Genomic DNA, 7954 nt, shown 5'->3' on the forward strand with positions numbered 1-7954 from the left:
AAGCACAAAGTTTGAGAAATAAACCCTCAGAGTCACGACTCACCATACCCTTACTAAAAGTAATAAACACAACCTCATCATGAGATTACATTGCTTTTATTCCACGAATAGAAATAAAACAAGGGCGAGGGGTCTTCAAGGGAACGTATGCCAGCCCTCTCATTTCTTTTTGTGCACTATAATGCCTACAATTTAGCACTCTTTTGCATGATTTGGAACTGATGTGAACATATACCACTTGTGTCTTTGTTATGAGTATCTGCCATCTCTTCCAACCAATACAAAATTATGCATTTAAAAAAATAAATTATTCTCCCTTTTTCACTAACAAAAAGGGAACACATCACTATGGCCTTAGCCCTTGGGGAGGCCAAAAAGAAGCATAACAAGAAGTGCAAAGAATACTTTTTAGTATTATAGAATTTTCAAAGCTTTTAGTTTTTTTCTTTCTAAAAGAAGCCTTAGAGGAGTGTTGGGTTAGGCATACTTTCAATGTTTTGAGTGATGATTGAGACTTGCCTTAAATGTTATTTCAGTTTTAAAATAGTAAATGGATCCTTTTATTTCACCCTTCATTTCACATCATGACATGCTTGACTTTTCTTGCATTCTAAATTTTTTGAATGTTAAAGTGAAGCTTCACCCTGCATAATTCTACTAATTTCTATACACACACACACACACACACACACGCACACACACACATTGGGGGGTTCACCTCTTAAACATGTAAGTTACCACGTGAGTTCAAATGAATGGGTTTTTTAATTGCCAAATTTTTTAGGATTTAACACGATTATATTAATAGAAAGGTTTTCTTAAATCGATTTTAGAGAAAATCCCGTAAGTTTTTTTAATAAAAAAGGGGTCATTTTATTACTTTAAGCATGTAAGTAAAGGGGGTTTTTTAATACCCTTTGAACGCACGTTATATAAATAGTTTCTTAAAGGTGCACCCCTTGAGCACACACACACATTGATTAGTTCTTTTTATTTCATATTTCATCTTATAACCTCACATGGCATGACTTTTCTTGCATTCTATAAATTAATAATAATCAACATTCGAGAAAGTCTCTTTTATTAAGCGATCGTTGGCCGAATTTCCTCCTCATTAGAAAGAAGCAAACTAGAAATACTAGCATAAATTTGCAAGATTTTTGAACTATTTTCTCACATATTTCACCATTTTACTTTCCTTTACCATGGTTTGCAACCGGCTAGTCTCAATTTTCAACTAGCTCAAGGCTAAGTTGAGACAATCCTTTCCTGAACACCGATTCCAGTTAAACTCAACCTAATGATTTTATCACTTTTTTATTTTTCTAGAAAGCCACGGTGACCCTTTCACTTGTTGTTTCACTAGGGGAAGCATCACAATTGTTTCTTTTTGGCATGCTAAAGCCCTTAGTACCCATATGGGTGAAGGTCGTTCAATTCTAATTGTTGGACACGTGTCTCTTGAGAGAGCCTTAAAAGTCTTGAAGAGAATGAAATCATGTACTTTCAAATGCTATTTTCCTAAGTTGCATTCATTTTTTTTTGGACTACATAAGTAGTCCTTAGTAAATGGTGGATTTTTGGGTGCAAATCTCGACCATTGAAAAAAGCTTGCCGATTAATGCCACATGGCAAGTTAATGATAATAAACTTTATTTTAAATTATTTCTTTTAAGCACTCATGAGAGAGTGTTGACATTTGTGTACCTCTCTTTAAAAAGGGGCATTGAGTATTGTGTCAAACATTATTTTCTATGCTTTTGTAATATATTGTAAACTAAATAGTTGATTGTTGTGACTTTTTTAATAAAAAAAACGTAATCTTTTATTGTGATACCACATGTTTTCAAATACTATTGTCACTTCCTATTCTTTCCTCTCACAAATAAGCCTTTATTACGAAACTTTTCTTAATAGCCTTATGTAGGTCATACTATATTTCACCTTGTTGCATGTTGAACAAGGTGAGGAATCACGAGGGCCTGCCACCAATGGAAGGATTTGTGAAGGTGTATATTAGTGGGCTCATCGAGATGAGCATGTAAATTCAAAGCTGTGTTGAATAATACGCTTAACTACTACATGCACTAATTTTTTATTAGCAGTAGCTAGAAAATTGCTCATTTGTCATTTTAATCGGCCCTAATCGTACCTAGCTAGGTATGCCGTGCCTCCCTCACAGAAGCTCATGATATTGAGGTAAGTCATAATGTGAGAATCTGTCCAAAACTTCTTGTGGCTATGCCAAACTAAAGGCTATTCACAGCCTCTTGTATAGTTGGAAAGTTTTCTCCACCTTGTCCAATGGGCTCAAGAAGAGAATCAAAGGAAGATTGATTTCAAGTATTATGGGTTCTTTTAGATACAGCCTTGAAGTGAAGCTATGCCCAAAGTAGTTGCTCCTTGAAATTTGACTACCAATTACTGATAGTGCTACAACAATGGCCTTAGCTCTCTCTCTCTCTCTCTCTCTCTCTCTCTCTCTCTCTCTCTCTCTCCTTTTAGGGGCAACCTTGTGACCCAGAGAGTGTCCCAAGTGGGTTTACATGGAGCTCTTGAGCAACAGGTCTTGAAGACTCACTAGATAGGTCTTTTGGGATTGTTCCAGTGACTTTGAAAATTCTCCTCTTCTTCTTTTTTTTATTGTGCACGATTGTGATTGTGATGATGTTAGCTCTTAGCTAATCGATTAAAATTAGGCATTCACACATTGAGTTCCCTCGAGGCAGAATAGTTAGCTTGCTTGATGTGAAGCCATAAGAACAGTCGTAGCATTGGTTTAAGCCTTCATAGAGCTTTTTAAATGCCCCCTAAATAATAATTTACAAGGACTTTTTTGTTACATGCAAAGGTTGTATCTGTGCATTGTCCTTTGTGCATAACTTCATGCCAATCGACGCCCATCTTCGTCGGCATCCACTTGATGAGGTGAAGTTGATGAGCCAGCAGTTGGTAAAAAATTCCCTTCGGAGCGAGTGCTAGCTCAATGGATAGAGCAAGAGCCTCTTGTGTCCAAGGTCTTGGGTTTAACCCCCCTTGACAACTCGATGACATGTGGCCCTTAGGGGCTATTCCCCAAGTCTATGTGATGGTTTGGCCAACCTTATCCGGCTAGGATGCTCACCTCGCAGAGTCGGGTGTGAGTTGTAATTTCAAGTTGTAGCTCTCTCTCTCTCTCTCTCTCTCTCTCTCTCTCTCTCTCTCTCTCTCTCTCTCTCTCTCTTTGTAACCCTCTAGTGAAGGGGAGATGTCAAGCAAAACACTTTACTATCCTTAACTTGGGACCTTTACCCTAGATTTAGCTATGAGAGCTCATTCATTTAGCCTACCTACATTGTTTATATGGAGGGCTAGATGTAAGGTACACTTAAGAAGGGTGCTTGTTGTATTCAATTGGTACAATTTGAGACTTCAAGATGCAAACTGCTCCAGATTCCACATGACTACTAGTACATGATCACCTACGAGGCAAGCATGTAGCAACAATGCCAATCTGTCATCAATACTACTTGGGTGAGCTTGTATATCCTCCTTGACAAAGGGTGGCTCAATTTGTTGGCAACACTAGCAACCAGTCCACCTCCCATCATAGGCTATAGTTCATCGACAGAGAGGCTATTGCCTTAGCCCCTTGAGTTGTTTGATAAGGGGATCTTGTATGCTCAAGTATGTAGGGCCATTGTCCTAGTACTGATGCAAAGATCGAGTGAGCGAGTGAGTGCTGCTTGATAGCCAACAGAAGAATCATCATACTATGAGGGAGTTGACAAAAACCATTGTGCCCTCTTGACTATGCTCAAAACAATACTATATCATTTGCAAACTCCTCTCCCTGTACTTCTACATTTGGGGTAGACAAATTACAATTCACAACCTTAAACAAGAACAAAAAGAGGATGCGGCACAAAGAATGGTCTTCTTGGGCTTCATCGTTCATAACGAGAGTTAGCACCAGGCGTCCAGCTCTTCCGTCGTTTTTCGGATAAGTTACAAACTGTAATTGTTGAAGTCTCCCAGCACTAGATATTTTGAACTCCCACTCTCACATGTATATGTACTCACCGCCTTGCCTCTGGGTAGATATGGTTGTAGTTTTTTGTTCTCTCTTAATACATCACTTTACTGCTGTTTTTTTAAATACTTGCATCAAATTCCAATCCAGCTTGCAGAAAGAAAAACTTTAACACGCCACAAAAGGCTAAATTTATCTAAACGGAAGCCATATGATTCAGGTGCACAAAATGTCCATAGTGTTAAACACATATTGTGCACACAACCAATCCCATCAATCTACACCACACTAACTGGTATAGATGCACGACCATAACATAGAAACTTAGTCTGGTCATCATGGATATCGGCGGACGACTCACAGAATTATACATCCATCGCCAAGGCGCAATGCACAAGCATAGATGTATGTTTGAGAGAGAGAGAGAGAGAGAGAGAGAGAGAGAGAGAGAGAGAGAGAGAGAGAGAGAGAGAGAGAGAGAGAGAGAGAGAGAGAGAGAGAGAGAGAGCTATCACATAGTCCTCCAAAGCCAACATAAAGCTAAATTTGTAAAGTCAACACTTGGCTACAATGAAATATTGATTACACTACTAATCTTCCTGAGTGTGCTCTTACAAATGATTATTTGTATCGACAGCATTAGAAAAACACAAAATTGGTTACTCTGCTAATAAGCGGTTATGTAACTTACACATCGACACAAGGTCACAATTGCATTTAAATGCTTCGCTTGGACCACATGGGACCTTGCCACTCTCTGCAGCAAAGATCTGAAAACCCAGCAGCAGAGGTTGTTCATAATGAGGGCTCCGTCCTGCTCTACTTGACCCTCATGAGCTACCAAAGAGAGTCCCACATTCAAGGAAACCCGATCAAGAGAACACCTATACATGGAACAAATACCCCGCTATGCAAATTTGAGAACAAACATCCATCACTCTATAGCAACCCGTCACAAAGGAAAGAGAAACTCCAGATCGCTCGCCCGACACATTACGCAGAAGCTAGTAAAGGTGATGAAGCCGGTGATGTAGGGCCATAGGCAGGTGGTGGAGGAGCCACAGGGGTCGTCTCCTCATTGTCTTCCACATCCCACAGAAAGGAAGCATAGGATGCCATGACATAACTGCACATAAAGAAAACTCATAATTGTACACATGTATGCCTGCAAGCAAAAACTGGAAAGAATAGATTTCCTTTTATTTTCTACACACACACACACACACACACAAGAACACCATACATGGCACACATGCATCATTCCATAGTTGCTTGCATGCAACATTGCAAATTTGCAGTCAGCCCCTGCTCATGATCACATCATGCATATAGATGAGACTGTAAAAATATGTTGCATTTAGTTGGACTAAGAAACTAATCAGTCGTTTGGTGCCGCCTGCACAGCTTGACCATAGTAAGCTTCAGCCTGCTCTTGATCTGTATTTACATCCCACTGCAACTTTGCATACTTTGAAAGAACCTCACTGTCACTTGGATCCGCCAAAATTGCCCGTTCATAGTACTCTTCATCCTTCTTCACCTCACCTTTTTGCAAAAAGATATGCCATTAAAACTCTAACATAGAGAGTACATCCCAAGCGTTTCAACCCTTGCTCATCAAGTTTGCAAGAGTAATTGTGTTTCATACTCAAAGTGCATCTATAGTCGATCAAGATCTCTGTGTCTATACTGACAACACTCATAAACGCATGTTCCATGCTTTTTTCTCATCAACAATGTGGGAATAATTAATCCACATCACCACACAACTGTCATCCTAGTAGGCACAACAGCCCGCATTCCCATGAACCTGTAAGTGCCTCCTCACGTGTATATAACTGCACACCTCGTAATCAATAATAACACATTGCCTTGGCTAACGCATTGTATCTAGCTCACACCTCTGCATGTGTTCTCTCTCTCTCTCTCTCTCACTCTCTCTCTCACACATGGTATCATCGCAGTAGGCGACCCTGGCTGCCCTGTACCAAACCCCACCATGCCTTCTGCGCATACCTTGCAGCTATGGCGAAGAGCCTCATGGCTGGCTCTCCTCGCTGCCCCGCGCGGCAAGCATGCCATGCCTCCTGCTTCGCAACCCCTGCTGTGGAAAAGCGCCGCACTTCCAACCTAGCCTGATGGTGATGCTACCATCATTGAAATTTTCCTTGGGAACTTGGATGCAATAGGGTTCATTGTGCAAGGTTGTTGCAACGCCGAGGCCGTTGGATTCTTTGGCCGGACGAGCACCACATGGAAAGGGTCTTTGTGAAATAACTTTGTTGTCCCTTCAATTGTTTCCTTACATCACCTTTTCATGGACATTATGCAAGTTTATTGGCCTGAGGAAGGCCATAGGGTTCATTGTGCAAGGTTGTTGCAACGCCAAGGCCGTTGGATTCTTTGGCCGGATGAGCGCCACATGGCAAGGGTCTTTGTAAAATAACTTTGTTGTCCCTTCAATTGTTTTCTTACATCACCTTTTCATGGACATTATGCAAGTTTATTGTTTTCTTATAGTGATTGGATCTACCTTTTGTACAAACAATTATAAAATTCTCTTGTCATTCATCTCATAGCATTACCGTGGCTTGACTTTCCATTCCTAATTCTTTTAGAATGCCCATGTGAAGTTTCACTTTCTATTTTTTCAGAGAATCTTTTTATTAGGAATTTTTTGTCAATAGCCTTGTGTAAGCCATAGTGAATTTTCACCTTGTTATGAAGGCATTAAAAAAGAAGTCCTTAAATAACAAGACATTAGGTAGGGAGTTTTTAGCATAATCCGTCATTAAAGAGAATGGTGGGGGTCAAATCAACCAATAAGCTGTTCTGGAACTGCTGGTTTGTAATTGTGTGTGTATATGGACAATACAATTTTATATTAAAACAATACAACTGCAACACTGATTAAGACCTGCTTTCGATAAATCTTTCTTCCCCCCTTACCTTCAACAGGCCATCGTGAGTCACCTTGCTTATTAAATCTATCTTTTTTATGAAGACATTAAAATATTCTTTTGTTTTAGTTTTTCAGCGTGTCTTTTTATTTTATTTCCTTTTCATTTTATTTTGTTTTCAAATGATAATGTACAATGTGCCCCTTCAACCTAGCAGAACTCACATGGTGAGTATGATATACATATATTGACATAACTAAAACATTACATAGATGAGCCCTGCTCGGACCGAGCCATGACATCTCATGGAGCCACCCATCAAGACCCTGCATGAGTGCCACAAGGAATAGACCCGCTCCCACTAGATAAACCCCTCCCAAGCAGGAACATTTCCAGAAGAGTAGATACAAATATACCGACACTAAAGCCGCACACCATCAAGAATAGACCCAAAACCAGACAAAGACTAGGCTTAACTGGGAGCCACCCACTCAAAACAGGACTTGCAGATCTTATCATTACATATGGGGGGAGCCTTGATGCTCCATCACCACCATCGAGATATTGTAGTTGTTGCCACCCTGATCGAACTTCAGGACTACCAACCATAGGCTCTCAAGGTGAGCCAAGCACCTTCTCAAGGGACCTTGAAGAGGCTTGAACCACTACCGACATCAACCCAGATTGTAGGTGGAAAGGTTTAGCTGACTTAGATGACTACTCATTTAGAGGGCTTTTAAAATCTAGAATGGGGGTGTTGTTACGTTTGTTTGGCTTGGATTGGATGTGGTGGATCGGAGGACTTTGCTGCGTTGCCCTGTTCTGGTTTTTTTCGGATGGTCATGTGTGGCATGGAAGGTTTTTTCACTGAATGGTTTGGCTCCCCTCAAGAGCCTGTGAAGGTGGATCAATGGGCTTTTGGTTTTGATTTGGCTTCAAAGGTTTGCTTCATTTGGATGCGTTCTGCGGAGTTCTACTTATGTCAGCTCGACATGGCGGTCCCGATGGGCGTGCGATTTGCTGGTGGCAGCGGCTCCGCTAC

The sequence above is a fragment of the Adiantum capillus-veneris genome, chromosome 15 (genome assembly GCF_014529385.1).
Source record: "Adiantum capillus-veneris isolate H3 chromosome 15, ASM1452938v2, whole genome shotgun sequence".
NCBI classification, from domain to species: Eukaryota; Viridiplantae; Streptophyta; class Polypodiopsida; order Polypodiales; family Pteridaceae; genus Adiantum; species Adiantum capillus-veneris.